This window comes from Saimiri boliviensis, chromosome 11 (assembly GCF_048565385.1).
Source record: "Saimiri boliviensis isolate mSaiBol1 chromosome 11, mSaiBol1.pri, whole genome shotgun sequence".
Lineage (NCBI taxonomy): Eukaryota > Metazoa > Chordata > Mammalia > Primates > Cebidae > Saimiri > Saimiri boliviensis.
The window spans coordinates 79,325,427-79,344,602 of NC_133459.1; the positions used below are offsets into that span (position 1 = coordinate 79,325,427).

General features: G+C 38.7%; 1 protein-coding gene and 1 long non-coding RNA gene across 3 annotated transcripts in view; one reads left to right on the forward strand and one right to left on the reverse strand.

Moving 5' to 3' along the window:
* LOC141580285 (uncharacterized) overlaps positions 1–13,846 on the reverse strand; it is a 48,513-nt gene extending 34,667 nt beyond the window's left edge. The window contains exon 1 of the long non-coding RNA XR_012512464.1: positions 13,644–13,846. This is a non-coding gene — a long non-coding RNA (uncharacterized LOC141580285). The remainder of the gene's footprint in view (positions 1–13,643) is intronic.
* ADGRL2 (adhesion G protein-coupled receptor L2) overlaps positions 1–19,176 on the forward strand; it is a 682,132-nt gene that overhangs the window by 453,506 nt on the left and 209,450 nt on the right. The window lies entirely within an intron of this gene.

The following is a 19,176-nucleotide window of genomic DNA, read 5'->3' on the forward strand; positions in this document are numbered from 1 at the left end:
AGACAGGGTCTCACTATGATGTCCAGCCTAGTCTCAAACTCCTGAGCTCAAGCAATCCTTCCTTAGCCTGTCAAAGTTTTGGTATTAAGGGTGTGAGCCATAGCACCCAGACTTCTTTTTAACCAATTTTTAAAAATTGGGCCAGGCATTTTGGCTCATGTCTGTAATCCCAGCACTTCGGGAGGCCGAGGCAGGCAGATCACTTAGGTCAGGAGTTTGAAAACAGCCTGGCCAACATGGTGAAACCCTGTCTCTACTAAAAAAAATATACAAAAATTATTGAACCCAGTAGGCAGAGGTTATAATGAGTAGAGATTGCACCACTGCTTTCCAGCCTGGGCAACAGAGTGAGTCTCTCAAAAAAAAAAAAAAAAATTTAATTGTCTTCTACTAACGATTTGTAGATAATATCTGTACTCATCTATTGTTTTTTATTTTTGTAACAAATGTCTTCCTCTAATTTGTGGATTTTTAAAAATTTCTTTAAGGTGCCCTTTTATGAACCGTAAAGCAGCTAAACTTCCTAACCTTTCCTTTCTTGCTTGTATCCTGCATTTCCTACTCAAGAATGCATTCCCTTATCTGCGTTTTAGTTTTGCGACTCTACATTTAAGTATTTAATCTTTTTGATGTTGGTTTTTGTGTATGGTGTGAGTAGTGATACATTTTAAAAACTAGAAAACTATAGTGTTAACACCATGTGTTGAATAGTTTATATTTTCCTACTGATCTTCAAAGCTAGACTTTTTGTGAATCAGGTTTCCAAATATATAATCTCATTTGTGGCTCGCTGTTTTATTTTATTGGTCAATTTGTCTATTCCTTTACCAGTATTATACTGTCTAAATTATTATAGTTATATAATAATTGAAAATACCTGGTAAGTTTCTCTTTTTTGGTCTTCAGCAATATCTTGGCTACCACCGCCTTTTTCTCTTCTATACAAATCTAGGAAGAAGCTTGTCATTGCTTCTTTCTACATTCACAAAACTTGACTGAAATTTGTTAGTATGTACAGATCAATCTGAAGGCAAATTTTATCTTTCTTATGACTTTCAGTGTTTCAATACAAGAATATGGTCAACTCTTCCATTTATTTAGATTTTGGATAATGTTTTTCTTTTCTTTTTTTTTTTTAAGATGGGGTCTCACTCTATCACCCAGGCTGGAGTGCAGTGGCATTGTGCAACCCCCACCTGCTCACTGCAACTCCCACGTCCCAGATTCAAGCAGTTCTCCTGCCTCAGCCTCCCAAGTAGCTGGGATTACAGGCACTGGCCACCACACCCAGCTAATTTTTGGGGTTTTGTTTTTGTTTTTGTTTTTGTTTTGAGACAGAGTCTTACTCTGTCTCCCAGGCTGGAGTGCAGTGGTGCAAATCTCAGCCCATTGCAATCTCCACCTCCTGGGTTCAAGCAATTCTCCCAAGTAGCTGGGATTACAGGTACCCACCACCACACCTGGCTAATTTTTGTATTTTTAGTAGAGATGAGGTTTCACCATATTGTCCAGGCTGGTCTCAAACTCCTGACCTCGTGATCCACCCGCCTCAGCCTCCCAAAGTACTGGGGTTACAGATGTGAGCCACCGTGCCCAGCCTAATTTTCCTGTATTTTTAGTAGAGGCATAGTTTCACCATGTTGGCCAGGCTGATCTTGAAGTCCTGACTTCAGGTGATCAGCCTGCCTCAGCCTCCCAAAGTGCTGGAATTACAGGCATGAGCCACCCCACCCAGCTATTTTCGATAATGTTTTCAAAAAGGTTTTATCCCCACATAAATTTGTTAGATTTACTCTTAAATACTTTTTTAAAAAATATTTTTAAATTATATATTTGTAGTTATTTATTTTTAAAAAGAATTTCTGTTTCCGTACATAGAAATACAGTTAATTTTTATATTTGTATTTTTATTCTGGAAACCTAAATTTCCTTATTAATTCTCAAAACTTGTGTGTATTTTCTCTTTGATTTCCATATTAACAATTGTGTTTTTTGGTTTTAGTTCTTTCATTCTAGCCTTTATAACTTTCGTTTTTTCCCTCTCACATACTCTAGTAACTAGACCTCTATTTCAGTATCGTACAGAAATGACGATCATGGAAAACTTTGTCTTTTCCTGATTTTTTTTTTTTTTTTTTGAGACGGAGTCTTGCTCTGTCTCCAGGCTGGAATGTAGTGGCGCAATCTCAGCTCACTGCAACCTCCGCCTCCTGGGTTCAAGCGATTCTTCCGCCTCAGCCTCCCGAGTAGCTGGGACCACAGGCTCATGCCACCATGCCCAGCTAATTTTTTTGTATTTTTTTTACTAGAGACGGGGTTTCACCATGTTGGCCAGCATGGTCTCGATCTCTTGACTCATGATCTGCCCGCCTCAGCCTCCCAAAGTGCTGGGATTACAGGGTCTTTTCCTGATTTTTAAAAGAAAGTAGTTTGAACAGTTTACCATTAAGTTGTTTTTTTGCAGATACCCTTTATCAAGTTAAGGAATTTTTCTTTTATTTTTAGTTTGTTTTGAGTTTTTATCTTTAATGAATATTGAATTTTATCAAATGTTCTCCCTACAATGATTTAGAAGATAATATGATATTTCTCACAAAGAATTGCCGACTGCCCTCTTTCATCTTAAAGACATTTACTTGAATGGGGTGAATCTGAATTTCAGTTTTCATGTCCCTGCTAGCATAAAAGGAAAGTCACAAAGCCCAGAGCTTAGTGCTGGGATGCAAAACAGATATATCCTTATCATTAATCTTATCTATAATAAATCCATCCCATAGATGAGTGCAAGGAAAATTGCAAGTCTTACTTCAATGTATAACTAAAGAGGAAAAAAAATGATCTCTTGAAAATTCATGATCACAAACCCACCTTACTGTGTTTTCAGCAAGAATTCACACAATCTCAATGGTCTAAAGGCTCAAACACAGGAATCTAGTTACACTGGTCCTTGTTGTTCCTTATAATTTAAAAAAAAATCCCCTCAGGAGAATCCAACCTTATCCTATCCCTCTAAGAATTCTCACAGATAAAATTCCAGGAGTATAAGCCCACGCTTAGAAATCACAAACACACTGGAAAAAAAGTAGAGGTAAATGAGCAAGAATTATCTGGAAAAAAAAAAAAAAATTAAATGCAGAATCAGGTTCATAAAAGACTTCAAATTTTGGAATTCTTTCATTCTTTTTTGTCCTCTTGCTTTTTTATTCTCAATTCTTTCTGCATGTAAAACTATATTTTAAAACATATTATCCTTTAGTGTTTAATTTCATTGTTAATAACATGTAAGCACTTCTTTGTGAGAAAGTTAGAAGTTAATAATACAGAAAAGTTTAATCTGTAAACTAAACGTAGTTACTCATATGGATTCCGATTATGACATTTATGTACCCAGCCACACGAGCATTGGTGAAAAAAAAAAAGTATACAGGCTGGGCGTGGAGGCTCATGTCTGTAATCCCAGCACTGTGGGAGGCCGAGGTGGGCGGATCACCTGAGGTCAGGAGTTCAAGACCAGTCTGGCCATCATGGTGAAACCCCATCTCTACTAAAAATAACAAAAATTATCCGGGCATGGTAGCAGGCACCTGCAATCCCAGCTACTCAAGAGGCTGAGGCAGGAGAAGCACTTGAACCCGGGAGGCAGAGGTTGCAGTGAGCTGAGATTGCTTTTCTGCACTGCAGCCTGAGTGACAGAGCAAGACTCTGCCTCAAAAAAAAAAAAAAAAAAAAAAAGAGTAGAAATAAGAATAAATCCTTTTTTGTCTAGCTTAAACAAACAAGTAAATATTGTATTAAATTAAAAATACTAAAACATATGTTTATAGCTATTACATAGAAACTGTTTTCAAACTTTAGTATTTTTGTAGACAGAAACCATTTAGCACAATACTTAAAATGATATATATTATAAATTACTAGAATGTTTTATTTGTATAGCACATTTTTGCCCAGATCTCTCGGACTTTCAACTTTATATTTGTATTTTGAAATTTTATTAGAAAGGAGTTGTGTTCTCACTTGATCCCAAGCCCCTGATGGCACTTACAGTGGGCAGTGGGACAAAGCTGAGCTAAATGTAGTCTGTCCCTATAATTTTTTAAACTGGAATTGTGGAACAGACTTTCAGGCAAAGGGAGAATATGTCAATTGATGGATCCCAAGCAAGGCTGATTCTGAGCCTTAAATCCAGTTATTAAACTTCCTAGGGATCCATGAACCAGTAAATTGCCTCTGCTGAAACTTATTTGAGTTGAGTTTCTGTAACTTGCAACCAAAATGGTCCTGATAAGTACACTTATATAAAGAAAATTAAATTCTGAGATGGTTTCTTGCATGCTGATAGTCATAGAAGACAGTGAATTAATAATACCTTTAATACTTTTTCCACCATAAGAGAAGGGAATTGGAAGAGTTTCTGGGTGAGCTATTTTGAAGCCTTGCCTTGACTAGAATGTACTGCTTTCCTCTGTTTTATTCCAGAGGCAAGTTGAAGGAAGGATTGCCCACAATTATTTCTTTTTTTTTTTTTTTTTTTGTGAGACGGAGTTTCGCTCTTGTTACCCAGGCTGGAGTGCAATGGCGCGATCTCGGCTCACCGCAACCTCCGCCTCCTGGGTTCAGGCAATTCTCCTGCCTCAGCCTCCTGAGTAGCTGGGACTACAGGCACGAGCCACCATGCCCAGCTAATTTTTTGTATTTTTAGTAGAGAGGGGGTTTCACCATGTTGACCAGGATGGTCTCGATCTCTCGACGTCGTGATCCACCCACCTCGGCCTCCCAAAGTGCTGGGATCACAGGCTTGAGCCACCGCGCCCGGCCGCCCACAATTATTTCTTATGGAGAGGTTAGGACCACCAGTATATTGACAATTAAGCTTCCATATCTAGAGGGATTCTGTCAAGAAGCCACTCCTGGATATAATATTTTCCAATTACTTTCTACTTGAACATTCACATGACCTCAATAGCAATGGAAGGGACTGAAATTTAGGGGTGGAATATAATAATTATTGAGCATTTTACTCTACGTCAGGTACTTTGCTGGTCTATTTAAATTTATTTTCTAGTTAAGTGGTATGGGCTGAATTGTGTCCTCTCAAATTCATACGTTGATGTCCTAATGCCTAGTACCTCAGAGTGTGACTGTATTTGGTGACAAGGTCTTTAAAGAGTACACTAAGATTAAATGAAGTCATCGGGGTGGCCCCTAATCCCATATGTCTGGTGTCCTTATAAGAAGAGAAGATAGCTGGGCATGGTGACACGTGCCTGTAATCCCAGCTACTCAGGAGGCTGAGGCAGGAGAATTGCCTGAATCCAGGAGGCGGAGGTTGCAGTGAGCCGAGACCGCGCCATTGCACTCCAGCCTGGGTAACAAGAGTGAAACTCCGTCTCAAAAAGAAGAGAAGATTAGGGCACAGACACACACAGAGGAAGAACATGTGAACACATGGGAGACAATGGCCATCTACAAGCCAAGGAGAGAAGCCTCAGAAGAAACAATCCTGCTGATACCTTACTCTTGGACTTCTAGCCTCCAAAACTGGAGGAACATTAGTTTCTGCGGTTTCAGTCACCCAGTCTGTGGCATTTGTTATGGAAGCCCTAGCAAATGACTCCATTAAGTTATATATATTCTCCTTGCTCACTACTAGTCAGTCATCAAGGGCTGTGCAATCTAACCCTAAAATATGTATCAAATGTGTGCTCTCCTCTCTCTTACTTCCATTAGTATTTTAGTTTAGGCTTTATTTTTCTTACTTGAAATATTCCAGTAACTGTCAACTTCTCTTCATTTTAATAAAAACATTCATACTCATAATGGCAAACACATTAAGATTGTGAGGTTGCTGACAGCAAGGTGTGCTTTGCACTGTCTACTTATCTCCAGATGGAGTCCATGGTTCACAAACTTGGCTGTGTATCAGAATTTTGGGTGGCATTTTTTAAGTTACAGATTTTCAGGCTCCTGACTTTACTGAATCAGAATCTGCAGACGTGTGGGCTAGAATATTGGTATTTTTAATATGTTCACAAGTTGATCTTATGAGCAGTATACCTCTTTGCTTATTTTTACCAATATTTTTATTAATAATTGTGACAGTTTCTTCCACCATTGTTACCTCAGTGTTTTGTACTGTCATCCAATATCACAGTATTTTTGGAATAATAAATTTAATTACACTTTTTGAAATAAAATTGTGATTCTTTTTATTTTTTATTTTTATTTTTTTTGAGACAGAGTCTCATGCTGTCACCAGGCTGGAGTGCAGTGGTGAGATCTCAGCTCACTGCAACCTCTGCCTCCTGGGTTCAAGTGATTCTCCTGCCTCAGCCTCCCGAGTAGCTGGGATTACAGGTGCATGCCACCATGCCTGGCTAATTTTTATATTTTTAGTAAAGACGGGGTTTCACCATGTTGGCCAGGCTGGTCTCAAACTCCTAACCTCATGATCCTCCCTCCTCAACCTCCCAAAGTGCTGGGATTACAGGCCTGAGCCACTGGGCCAGCCATGATTCTTTTACACTGATGATGTATTTCAGTAATTTTCTTCTTGAAGTTATATGTTTATTGTAGGTTATGATATATCCCATCTCCTCAAAAGCTATAAAAATGTCATAAGTATGCTTCAATATGTACAATAGTAACAAAAGATGACGCCTACCCAATTTGTTTACTGTAAAACTGATAAGTAGGTTTCAGCACTAGGATGTCCCCTTCAATACTGTCCCTAATTAAGTGAATACAATTTGGAAAAAGCTGGCAGAAAACATTTATTTTTCTTGTAGTTATTTTATGGCCTAACGCTATTCATATTGATACAACTTGTATGGTAAGACCACAAGTAAAAGTCAATGTACAGTTTACCTTGGAAAAGGAGGTGGTAATGTCTGAAATTTTATCTTGTCCCCCATATTATAAGCTCAATGTAGGCTTATCATTTGATAAAAATTGACAACTTTATACTCTAAAAAAAACTATACTGCTTTTCTTACTTTAAATATTAAATATCTCCAATGCTGAAGAAGTGGGTCTTTGTGTCTACTCACAGATAGGAAAGCAAGATCCTAGAAAAGGATAACAAATAATGGCAGTCAGTCCTTCCAGATAAACTCTGCTGTAGTCTGTGTTGTACTTGAAATCAAAAGCAGTCCTTCTGACCATACTTACACAACAAAAGGAAAAGTTGATGAATATACTTGCCAAGTGATTGTTTCAATACAGATTTGTTTTGAATCTATTATACCAAATATTATATAATCTGGGAGATCAAAAGAGACATGATGCTTGCTTTTGTGGAGCATTCAGCTTGGGTAATAGAAGTCCTGGTTTAAAAAAAAAAAAAAAAAGCCAGTCATGTTGGCTCACAGCTGTAACCCTAGCACTTTGGGAGGCTGAGGCAGGCAGATCAGGTAGTCAAGAGTTTGGGACCAGCCTGGCCAACATGGTGAAACCCCGTCTCTACTAAAAATACAAAAATTATTTGGGTGCAGTGGCAGGCGCCTGTAATCTCAGCTACTTGGGAGGCTGAGGAAGGAGAATCGCTTGAGCCTGGGAGGCAGAAATTGCAGTAAGCCGAGATCACACCACTGTGCTCCAGCCTGGGCGACAGAGCAAGACTCTGTCTCAAAAAAAAAAAAAAGAAAAGAAAAAAAAAGAGTGAGAGGTTTCCAGGAGCCTGAAATGGAGGCAAAGAGGTAGAGTGTATGAAAAGAAGTCATGCCCAAATGACACGTCCTGGAGGGACCAGTTACTCTGTGCTCAGATGTCAACAGCCAGGAGTGCTCTGGGATTTGAACAAACAAATGAGCATGGCATCTTTCAGTTCAGTCTCCACTGTCCATGCATACCTTGTAAAAAGGTTGGTACAGAAACAAAATTTTATCCTTGGGCCACTTCTCCTTTTCTAAATGTATGCATTCATGTATTCATTAAACAAGTATTATATTAAAAGATTTTCTAAAATAAGGCCCCTTTAGCTGACTAAAAGGCCTCAGCTTCTGAAGTGATATATTAACCAACTACCTAGTCCTTGGCTTACTTTTTCCTGGCACATATTTTAAACAGTCTGGATCTTTCAGATTATAATCTTGACCACAAGTAATGATTTACTATCAGTGTTTCCAAATTTGGGATAGCATCATCAGGAATGGGAAGCTCACTATTTCTTCTATCACAATACTGGCTCTGAACGATTCTGACTATAAGTGGTTTTGTTTTTAAACTTAAGTAGGCCTCACAGTACCTCAAAGCTTTTTTATTCTGATAGAGTCTCATTCTGTTGCCCAAGCTGGAGTGCAGTGACATGATCTCAGTTCTCTGTAACCTCCGCCTCCCGAGTACAAGCCATTCTCCTGCCTCAGCCTCCTAAGTAGCTGGGACTACAGGCGTGCGCCAGCATGCCCAGCTAATTATTGTATTTTTAGTAGAGACGGGGTTTTACCATGTTGGCCAGGATGTTCTCCATCTCTTGACCTCGTGATCTGCCAGCCTCGGCCTCCCAAAGTGCTGGGATTACAGGCGTGAGCCACCACACCTGGCCGGTAGGATTTTTATAAAATTAAAATAGGCATAGTAAGAGGATTTGGGAAATTGAAGAAATAGATTTTTTAAAAAATTGCCATATTCCCAGTACCCAAGTACAAACACTCTTAATATTGTAATAAATCCATTTCTAGCCTTTTTACTGTGTGTTGTTTTATTTGTTATTTTATATAATCTTGTCATCACATATGTAAACATACAATATACATACATACACAGTACAATTTAGCTCCCTCCTGGTGGGAGAAATCTGCTATAGAGGATAAGTTAACAGGCACTGGAGAAAGAATGACCTGGGTTCCAATTCAAGCATTATCACTTGCTGGTTTTTGTTACCTTAGACATATTACTTATGTCTCTCAGACTCATTTTTCTTATCTATAACATTAAAATAACCTGGAACCTACTTATTAGGTTTATTGCTAAAAGTAATTAACATAAAATGGTTAGCACAGTATCTAGTAAATAGTCAATTCTTAATGATGATTAAATTATTATGCATACTATTCTGGTATGACCATCAAATATACAAACTTTCAAGCTAAAAATTCCCAATTCTTTCAGCCTTCTCTTACATTAGATAGTTTTAAGTCCCCTTACCATAAAGGCAGCTAACTCCTAGGAGTTCTATATTCTTTCCATCTATATCTTCTGTAAAATATTACTTCCAGAACTGAGCATGGTAATCTAAACAATTTGAAATAGAGCTACATTATATTCTCCATTATTCTATACACATCCTAAACCACTTCTTCTTTTGTTTGTTGTTTGCTTTTGTAATTATATTATACCACTGATTCACTGCCAAGTAAAGTTTCTCATTTTTCCCCCAGGAGTACTGTTGCTAAGTCACATATCCCTTAAACTAAATTTAGGCAATTGATGTTTTGGTCCCAAGGAAAGACCTTACAATTATTCCAACCATATGATGTACTTTTAGTTTGTTCATCTTTTTGTTGTTAAAACATTTGGCTGGGCATGGTGGCTTGCACCTGTAATCCCAGCACTTTGGAAGGCTGAGGCAGGTGAATTGCCTGAGTCCAAGAGTTTGAGACCAGCCTGGACAACATGGTGAAAACCCATCTCTACAGAAAATTATTTGGATGTCATGGCGTGTGCCTGTAGTTCCAGCTACCCAGGAGGCTTAGGTGAGAGGATCACCTGAGCCCAGGAGATACAGGCTGCCGTGAGCTGTGATCATGCTACTGCACTCCAGCCTGGTGACAAGTGAGAACTTGTTTGAAAAAAAATCTTAGAAAGGACATTTGGATCTTGATTTTATCATCCAATGTATTTTCTCACCTTCCCTATTTCATGTAACCTATGACCTATTTTTGATAGGCATGCCTTCTTATAGCTTTATCTCAGTCATTGATAAATATGTTCACATTAGACAAGGCCAAGGACAAAAGTCTGTGGGATATCCCTTGAAAAGCCTTCCTCCAGGCTGACACAGATTCATTAACATTGCCATTGGGTACAATCATCAACCAGTTATGAACACACATGATAATACTATCCCTAAATCTGTATTTCTTCATCTAGTTCACAAGGACATAAAGAAAGACCTTATTAAATGCTCTGCTAGAATCTAGATATCTGTATATCTATTGTTCTGATATACTAGCTTAACTCTGACAGAAAAGAATATCTAAGAGTGGGCTGAATAACTTACTCTTTTTGGATTTAGACTTTTTCCTAATAACTACTTTAAAAAATGTTCATGAAAGAGTCTTTTATAATAAATATTATGTAGGCTATTTCCCACCCCTCACTGCCACCAAGCAACATCCATTTCATGGATCTAAAGTTTGCAGACTGACATTTTTTGAACATAAGGCATTCCTCTCTAATGACTCCCTCCTTCCCATTTTTCAAAGGTAATCCGTTAAATATTTCACAATCTCATTTAGAAGGTCTCCTTGTAATAATTCTTAGAGGTCAAGAGACATGTTGGCAGTTACACCAGTTAAGTTCTCCCAGTAGAGCATACAGGTGAAATATTCAGACTTTGTCCCTAGTATTTGCTGCAAATCTTAGCTCTATACTTCTGTAGTTACATGATCTTGGGCAACATATTCAATCAAATAGTAACATATGCTTTATAGAGTTGCTATGATTAAGTGAACAAGTGCGTATAAATACTTAGCATATACTTGATATCCCTATTTATCCTCAGTGAATACTATCTAAATTATAATCCTTTTGCCTTTCCATTTTTAGCTAACATCCAATGGTGTTGACTTTTTTCATCACATATTTATTGAGTAGTACTTGGTACATACAAGGCTCTAGAGATAAAGTAGTGAAAAAATCAAAGTACCTGCATTCACAAGCATATTTTCTGCTACAAGGAAAAAAACATAAACAAAAAACATTAAAGTATGTAAAATAATGGCCCTTAGTGATTGGAAGAATGAAAAGTCTATAGGGTTAGAGAAGTCTGAGAGAACTCTTTTAGAAAGGGTGGTCAGGGTCCTTGCTGAGATGGTGATATATGAGCAGAGATGTGAATGAACCAACAGGAAGATACATAAAAGAATAAAGATGCTTGGCTTTCTCTTTTTCATGAATGAATTTTATGTCTTCAACTTCAAAAAAATGAGTCTCTTCCTTTATTGATCTCCTTCCTCATTTCATACTAAGGGAAAGCATTTTTGGTTCCCTTTAGCATCTTTCACAAGCCATAGCTCATTCTGTACTTTAGTCTTGCTAAATTTTTATAGGTCTATGCTACCTTCATATATTTATGCTTGATTATGTGTCCCCTTTTACCATCCTTTGCACATGCTGTTTGAAATTCAGTGCCTGTCAGTTAAGTCCCTGTGCAGCACACTGGTTTCTTTAGTTTCCTCCCCATTTTCTTGCTCATTAGAATCATTTGTGTTTGCAGAGGCAGAACACTGCTTAAATCAAACTCTAAGAGCGTATGGTTGCTTTTCCCCAAGGTTCCAATCATTTCCATTTTACCTACTGGTTTCTGGCAGAGTGGGTCCTGAGCAGGAGTTCCTCTTAATGCTTACTCTGTCTTCTGGGAAATGAAATTATCAGCAAGGCTGGTCAAGAAATTGTCACTATTTTGCTTTCCAAGGAATGAAAGTTTCTGCAGATACTTGGAGAGTTAAATCCCTCACACTAAGATATGTTGCTGCTCTGCCAGCATCTGAGGTCTGCACTAGAAAAGCATCCTATGTTTCCTTCTGACCAGAAAATCTGTCATGCAGTCACATAGTGCTGTCACGTATATGTTTCTCATTACATGTTCATCTAGATTTTCCTCCAGTATTCCTCCACCCACAGGTTCTTGGATTTACATGTGGGTTCATGACTTCTAACCAGCAAGAACTATATACCTACCTTCCAATCAGCTTGACTGAATTACAGTTAAAATAAATTGGATTAAAAATTATATTGTTTATATGATCAAATTGTATGCCCAGAAAACCAGAACTTCCCATTCAGTTTAATATTAACAAGCAGCATGAAACAGTAGAAAGCTTCGGAATGGAAGGTGGATTCTATTCCTGACCAAGCCATGTATTAGCTGGGAGACTTCCTACAAGCTGCAGATTCATCATGTATTAGAACTGAAGGACCCTGACTGGTCACAGTGGCTCACGCCTGTAATCCCAGCACTTTGGGAGGCTCAGGCGGTGGATCACAAGGTCAGGAGATCAAGACCATCCTGGCCAACATGGTGAAACCCTATCTCTACTAAAAATACAAAAAATTAGCTGGGTGTGGTGGCATGTGCCTGCAGTTCCAGCTACTTGACAGGCTGAGGCAGGAGAACGGCTTGAACCCGGGAAGTGGAGGTTGCAGTGAGCCGAGAGCTTACCACTGCACTCCGGCCTGGGCAACAGAGCGAGACTCTGTCTCAAAAAAAAAAAACCAAAAAAAAACTAAAGGGAAAATCTGGACCCTCTACTCATCTACTGATGAGAAAATTGTAGTCTAAAAAGGTTAACTGACTTACTTGAAGTGTCACAGCCAGTTGGGGATAGTATCATGACTGCAAGACAGGGTTCTTTTCCTTAGCTTAGTAAGTTTCACCGCAGTATGTTGTCTTCCATTAAGAGCCCAAAGATTTACTTCTATAAATGGAAGAATAATATCCACCCTTTCTACTTTATAAGGTTGTTGTGAGATAATAGGTATATAAGAATAATGGTTATGTAAGGTGGTATTATGATGATTTAAATGATTTAATCTGTAGGTTTCCTGGACTTTTTCCTCATTTAAATGATATGCATTTGAAATATTAGTCTATGTTGAAATGTGCCTACTTTGTTGTAGACTGACAATGAATTGCAGCCTATGTCCCCCCACAGAAGAAAGAGCCTGAGTTTTGGCATCCCTGAGACCAGGGTGGTAATCCTTGTTCTGTTACTCAAGGGAAACATGACAATACATTCTCTTAACCTTTCTGATTTTAGTTTTCTCATTTGTTAAAGGGTTAAACATTCCTATCTCTTACAGTTGTGAGAATTGATACAGAAAAGCTAAATATCAGTGACTGTTTGGGTTTTACTTATTTAGTTGCTTATTTCCTCTTTTCCTCCTCCCTCTATGAGCTGCTTGATGCCAGACACTATTTATCTTTGTATTCCTAGAGTCTGGCACTCAATAGCTGTATGGTATGTTTGTTGAATGAATTATTTACCACGGTGAATAACATGGAGTGGGTCTGAGGGTGGCAGCATTTTGTAGGTCAATGATTTCCCATCTCTACTCTTAAGAGTACAACACTGAGCTTTGTGGAGGTGCTGCAGGACCCGCAGTAATGACAAGGGTGTAGCTGAAGTTTAATTCTGCCCTCATCTCGCTTTAATCAGTGCAGACATACTTGTTCCTCATTAATATGTAGAATTGTTTTTAGAGGAAACAGTTTGCCAGCTAAAAAAAAGGTTGAAATGAGATACGCAGCTAAACAGAACCTAGTCTTTAAAAGGAGTCTCAAAAAATGCAGCTTTAAATACTTATTTTACCGTCAGGCACCTTAAGCCAGCTAACATCTTTATATCAGTATTTCCTTGTTATCATAGGACTGATAGCATTTCAGGTTGGTTAGAGATGGGAGGAAGCTATCACATACACACCTGCCATCTTCCCAGTGTATTTAGCCAAGGATATAGAACTTGGATCCAGGTGACCACGGGTATCAGGAGCAGGTGCATGCAGACAAAGCATATCTTGGCTTGATTTTTCTTTTCCTCTGGTTCCTCTGGGCCACACAACTGGCAGGGACACTGAAAGACACAATTTTTAAAACTCAAACTTGTTACACTAGAAGGATTTATATTTCACGGCCTGGGCACTTCCATGCAGGGAAGTGTTTGTACATATAGGGCTCTCCCACTTGGAGAACCAAATTGGCACAAAGAAGAAAACCTCCTGTAGGCAGGATGGGGAAGAGCAGAAAAAGTCAGAGCCATGGGTCTCTGAATAGTGAATCTGCTTCCGGCTCCCAGTGTTACCATCTTTCTGCAGGTTTATTTTGAGGATTAAAGCAGGGTAACACTAAAATATTTAATAATGTGTAAATGGTTGGGCATGGGCACCAATAGATCAGAACAGATGCTGGTCATAAACTACCAGCAAGCCCTGCCAATGCCTGCCAGCCTTAAAATAAAGTAACATTAAAATGTCTCACAGTATCTGATACATAAATGGTCCTTGATTAATGTTTATCCCCTACCCTATTCCCTTCTTATTCTTGAATTAAATCCAGTAAAACCAAGAAATGGCAAATTCAAGAATACATATCTTCAAGTAACATAAGAAGTCAATCTTATTATTTTATCAGTATAACATATTAATAAGGGGGTAATTTCTAATGCCAGAATTCATTGTTTGGTCTAAAGTAAAATGAGTATACTTAAAAAAATTAATTATCAGTTATTTCCTGAATTAGAACCTACCTGTTATCTAGTAATAGATGTTAGTTATACCCGGTGAGCCTATTCTCTCTCTCTCTTCTAAGTTTATCATTTTCCCTGCAAGAAAGGGTTAATTCTGTCAGGTGCTTTGAAGTACTGTTTCCCTGGATTTGATAGTGGAAAGGGAGACCACTCTATCACAACCACTTGAGTCTTTATCTCCACTTCCCCAAGATATTCCAGAGATTTGATATCCTCCTTCCTATTAAGATTCTTTGCCAGAGGCCAGGTGCAGTGGCTGATGCCTGTAATCCCAACACTTTGGGAGCCGGAGGTGGGTGGATTGCCTGAGGTCAGGAGTTTGAGACCAGCCTGGCCAACATAGTGAAACCCCATCTCTACTAAAAATACCAAAAATTAGCTGGGCGTAGTAGTGGACACCTGTAATCCCAGCTAATTGGGAGGCTGAGGCAGGAGAATCGCTTGAACATGGGAGGCAGAGGTTGCAGTGAGCCAAGATTGTGCCATTGTACTCCAGCTTAGGCAACAAGAGCAAAGCTCTGTCTAAAAAAAAAAAAAAAAATCTTTGCCAGAATGAGTATTGGAAGTAGGTGTAGGGTTTCTTAGGTAAGTTAGCTTTAAAAAAACAAACAAACAAACAAACAAACAAACAAAACAACTGGAGATCAGGCATGGTGGCTCACACCTGTAATCCCAGCACTTTGGGAGGCCATGGCGGGTGGATCACCTGAGGTTGGGAGTTCGAGATCACCCTGACCAACATGGAGAAAACCTGTCTTTACTAAAAATATCAAATTAGCTGGGCATGATGGTGGGCTCCTACAATCCCAGCTACTCAGGAGACTGAGGCAGAAGAATGGCTTGAACCGGGAGGTGGAGGTTGCAGTGAGTGAACATCGTGCCATTGCACTCCAGCCTGGGCAACAAGAGCAAAACTCCGTCTCAGATTAATTAAAAAAAAAAAAAAAATGAACTAGCCTTTGGAGAGTTTTATAGGTTGGGACAATAGAGTTTAGGAGGAAGAACATCTTTGTAGCCAAAGTAAAACAGACTGTATTTACATGAGTATCAAAGAAGACAGGGCAGAGGGAAGGATCAGTAGTAGGGAAGGGATGCAAGGACAAGTAATTGGCCAGCTTTACAATTACTGAGATCTCTCTGTCCTCATCATCAGGTCATGCTTTTGCCATGCCTTGGGAATCTGTAATAGCTCTTCTCTTTGTGTGGCTCTTAGAAAGCTTAAAGGCAAATTAAGGGCTTATGTCCAACATGCATATAGGCATACTTTGCCTGTGTTCACCTTTCTTGCTATTTATTTATTTATTTATTTATTTTGAGACCTGTTGCCCAGGCTGGACTGCAGTGGCATGATCTTGGCTCACTGTAGTTTCCATCACCCTGGTTCAAGCAATTCTTCTGCCTCAGCCTTTCAAGTAGCTGGGACTACAGGTACTACTGCCATGCTGGCTAATTTTTTTTGTATTTTAGTAGAGATGGGGTTTCACCAGGTTGCTCAGGCTGGTCTTGAGCTCCAGCTCTTCGGCAATCCACCCATCTCAGCCCCACAAAGTGCTAGGATTATAGGTGTGAGCCACCATGCCTGGCCTCTTCCTTACTTTTTAATTTTCAATTTTCATTTTTTCTCCTTGTCTCTGCATTCTTATTGTTTTTATCTCTTCTTGTTTGTAAATCTCCTTAAATCCTTTTGGAAACATGAAAGGAAATAAATAAGTAAATAATTAACTCTATAAACATAACTAAGAGAGAGTAGATCCTTCAAAATGATCATTTAAAACATTAGAAGTACAAACAATACTAGCATATGTATGATGATAAGATTTTTATGTAGTCAGTATAAAGCTATATATTTCAAAATATACTTACAAAATTCTTTGTTATAATACCACCTAGTAGTTAACACAGAATGTTCAAAATTGTTTCATATGAGCTTATACAAGTTTAAGTATTTATATAATAGCATTATAAAAAGTTATCAACTGTTTTATGCTATTAAAAATACCAGAATAACAGCAAATATTTGAAGAGTTGATATGTGCCAGGTACTATCTGTATTAATTCACATAACCCTCATAACATTATAAGACACAGGTAATGATCATTCTCATTTTAAAAATTAGAAAAAGAAAGTTAAAATTTCATAATTTGCTTAAAAATGCACAACCTGAAAATGATGAAGCCGAGATCTGAACTTGGGTCCCATTTCAATGAAATCCTAAGATATTAAGTTATGTTGCTTTTCTAAGAATAAAAATAAAGCTTCTTCATATAAACATTAACCAGAGTTAGATGACCTTACACTTTATTTTATGAGGACTTTCATATCTTTTCAATAGATCTTTTTCAAGGTAAGGGAGAAGAAAACATTGATCTTTAATATAGTTTTTACTTAAAAAAAAATATCTGTGACTTCTTTGAAAGCATGTGTCAAGTGTTCAGTGGTGGTGTTTCAAAAACTTTTGCAAAGCAAAGTAATTTCAAATGGTATGTACCAAATTCTTCACTGTACCAAACTATAGAATTTTAAGAAGAGAACATAAAGGATTAAAGCTATAAATAGTAGGGATTGCAGCCTTGGCCAGGTGTGGTGGCTCACGCCTGTAATCCCAGCACTTTGGTAGGCCAAGGTAGATGGATCACTTGAGGCTAGGAGTTTGAGACCATCCTGGCCAACATGGTGAAACCCCATCTCTACCAAAGATAAAAAAAATTAGCAGAGCATAGTGGTGTGTGCCTGTAATTCCAGCTACTCGAGAAGCTAAGGCACGAGAATCATTTGAACCTGGGAGGTGTAGGTTAAAGTGAGCTGAGATCATGCCACTACACTCCAGCAGTGAGACCTTGTCAAAAAAAAAGAAAGAAAGAAAGAAAGAAAGAGAGAAAGAAAGAAAACTGCAGCTTCATGGGATACTTACTAAGCATCAAGAAAAGAAATTCCACTTTTCAATGTATGTGTTTTGTTAAGAGTAAAAGTAGGCCGGGCGCGGTGGCTCAAGCCTGTAATCCCAGCACTTTGGGAGGCCGAGGCGGGTGGATCACAAGGTCAAGAGATCGGGACCATCTGGTCAACATGGTGAAACCCCGTCTCTACTAAAAATACAAAAAATTAGCTGGGCATGGTGGCGTGTGCCTGTAATCCCAGCTACTCAGGAGGCTGAGGCAGGAGAATTGCCTGAACCCAGGAGGCGGAGGTTGTGGTGAGCCGAGATCGCGCCATTGCACTCCAGCCTGGGTAACAAGAGTGAAACTCCGCCTCAAAAAAAAAAAAAAAAAAAGAGTAAAAGTAGAGTAAAAATGTTTCATTTTTTAGTATGGATACAGATTAAGTCAATTGGTGTTAATTATCCAATTTTATAAATTAATTATATCTTTTATCTTTCAATTTGGCAGAAGTAAAAAGGGAGATAAGATAAAATTTTTGTAAACTAAATACTATGAATACAAGAAGCTTAATTTTATTTTTTTCATTTAGAGGTGTCTTTCTTAGTGGAAAAAAAGAGAAAACTTCTATCATGGAGGGGATCCAGTCATATTTGCCAGTATTAGTTTCCAGGTTTTACAGTAATTATTTGTCATGATTTTCTTTTAAATGGAGTCTATTCCACCGATTGACAGATATTTGTTCTACTAAAGTTTCAATAGTAAAGTTGCTTAGATATTTATTTAATAAAATGGTAGGGAAGGGTTTGTGTATCCTAAAACAAAATTAAGAAAACTGCCGGGCGCGGTGGCTCAAGCCTGTAATCCCAGCACTTTGGGAGGCCAAGGCGGGTGGATCACGAGGTCGAGAGATCGAGACCATCCTGGTCAACATGGTGAAACCCCGTCTCTACTAAAAACACACAAAAAATTAGCTGGGCATGGTGGCGCGTGCCTGTAATCCCAGCTACTCAGGAGGCTGAGGCAGGAGAATTGCCTGAACCCAGGAGGCGGAGGTTGCGGTGAGCCGAGATCGCGCCATTGCACTCCAGCTTGGGTAACAAGAGCGAAACTCTGTCTCAAAAAAAAAAAAAAAAGAAAGAAAATTACAGTTGATTAAAAGATGTACAAAACTGTTAGAAAAAGGAGAGGAGTATTTCAATGAGACTACTACAACGTGCACAGAGGGTCTTTTCAGAAATTATATATTACTTAGGACTTTAAGCTGATATAAAGAATATTATGCAAATGATAAAATTTATAGAAAAATTTAAAACTAGCATGTTTAGGCCAGGTGTGATGGCCCATGCCTGTAGTACCAGCACTTTGGGAGGCTGAGTGGGGAAGATGCTCAAGCCCAAGAGTTCCAGACCAGCCTGGGCAACATAGGGAGATTCTGTCTGCACAAAAAAATTAAAAATCAGCTGGGCATGATGGTGCACACCTGTAGTCCTAGCTACTCAGGCAGCTAAGGCAGGAGGATTGCTTGAGTCCAGGAATTCCAGGTGGCATTGAGCTACGATCATGCTACTGTATTCTAGCCTGAGCGACAAAACGAGACCCCATGTCTACAAAAACAACAACAACAACAAAAAACCCTTCCAAAACTAACTAGCATGTTTAATATAGATGATTCTCATCTTGTGGAGATGAGAATTTAAAATAGAGTTATAAGCTGTGTGTGGTGGCTCACACCTATAATTCCAGTGATTTGGAGGCCAAGGCAGGAGGATCACTTGAGCCCAGGAATTTGAGACCACCCTGGGCAAAATAGAGAGACTCTGTCTAAACAGAA